Below are 1,417 nucleotides of genomic sequence, written 5' to 3'. Positions count from 1 at the left end.
TCAATGGTACTGCCTCTTTTCCTTTCTTCCTTCCTTTGACATAGATGTAATGCCTGGAACACAGCAGCCATTATGTGACCATGAGGCAGCTATACACTAAGGATGTTGAAGTGGAGAGTATGAAATCGATTTGTGGATAGCTTTAATTGGGTCAGAGCTGCCAAACCTGAAACCACCTCTAGACATCCTGTGATGTGATTTAATGAAATGTCTTTTTTGCTTGAGCCACTATTAGTCATATTTGTTATTACTTATTAAAGATTTCTGACAAATGTGGCCAGTGCGTGAACACTGTAACTCTTTCCCACATCCTGAATCCGGGGATTATGGTGGAGGAATGGAAGACTCTACCGGGTGAGGTGAACAAGGAGCTTATGTCTTTGACCAAAGAAGCTCCTTGCTCCTAAGTGTTGATGGCCTTCCTGGGCACTGTCATTATTTTTAAGCTCAAGTGCCCCCCTTACTACTGACTGCAGGCGGATGCTTCTCTTGTCCTCTTCTTGGCACAATTAAGGGAGGAAAACAGAGAGCCAGTGTCCTGTTCCTACATTAATGCCTCAACAAACCACCTTCAAGCAGCCAGAGAGTTTGCTTTCTGCTTCCCGTATCTGCCATTTCTGAGCTTAGAGCCTCTCAGCTGCTCTTGGCTTCTATAAGCAGTCTTCTCTTGCATGTGGTTTATACTGTGGTTTCCTCCTTCAGTCTAGCCTCATTCTCCTTCTGTCTTTTAAGAGTTCCTGATCACTTCTGGTCTACTGAGAACACTTGTATTCCAGTGTCACTGTAGTCTGCACACATGCGCACATGAGCACACACCTGTATCTGCCTACCTCACCTTTGATCCGATAGCTATGACATGTATTCACACACAAAAAATCGCCGAACTTTTAAATATCTAAACCCTCTTCTAAAGAGTCTATTTGAAGAAATAGTAGAATTGTAGTCAAGGTTTTCTACTCAAAGTTTTTCTTTCCAGCAGCATTGATAAAATTAAGGGGACTAATAGCTCAGAAAGTATTAGAATCTTTCCAGGAACATGACTTTCTTTCGGTTTGACTGGAAGCATCTACCTGCCTGAAGAGGAGGGGTGGGAAGGAGAAATATTAAGGCTTACTATAATTCATCATTTCTAAGACTTACATTTCTTTGAAATTGGGTGTGTCTTGTAATCAATGTTGGCTGACAGTAGCTGTTGGCTTGGCAACAGTCGGGACATGGTTGTCATTGTCGGCATATATGCAAACTTGGTCTGAAAACCTTCTATTAACACCTTCCTTAAGGCTTTTAAAAGGCTGGATGTTGGCGGGGATGCGGAGAAAGGGGAACCCTCCTACACTGTTGGTGGGAATGCAAGCAGGTGCAGCCACTCTGGAAAACAGTATGGAGGTTCCTCAAAAAGTTGAAAATAGAGCTACCA

This window comes from Leptonychotes weddellii, chromosome 9 (genome assembly GCF_054177405.1).
Source record: "Leptonychotes weddellii isolate Sample4059 chromosome 9, ASM5417740v2, whole genome shotgun sequence".
NCBI classification, from domain to species: domain Eukaryota; kingdom Metazoa; phylum Chordata; class Mammalia; order Carnivora; family Phocidae; genus Leptonychotes; species Leptonychotes weddellii.
Note: the sequence above shows the minus strand (reverse complement) of the source record.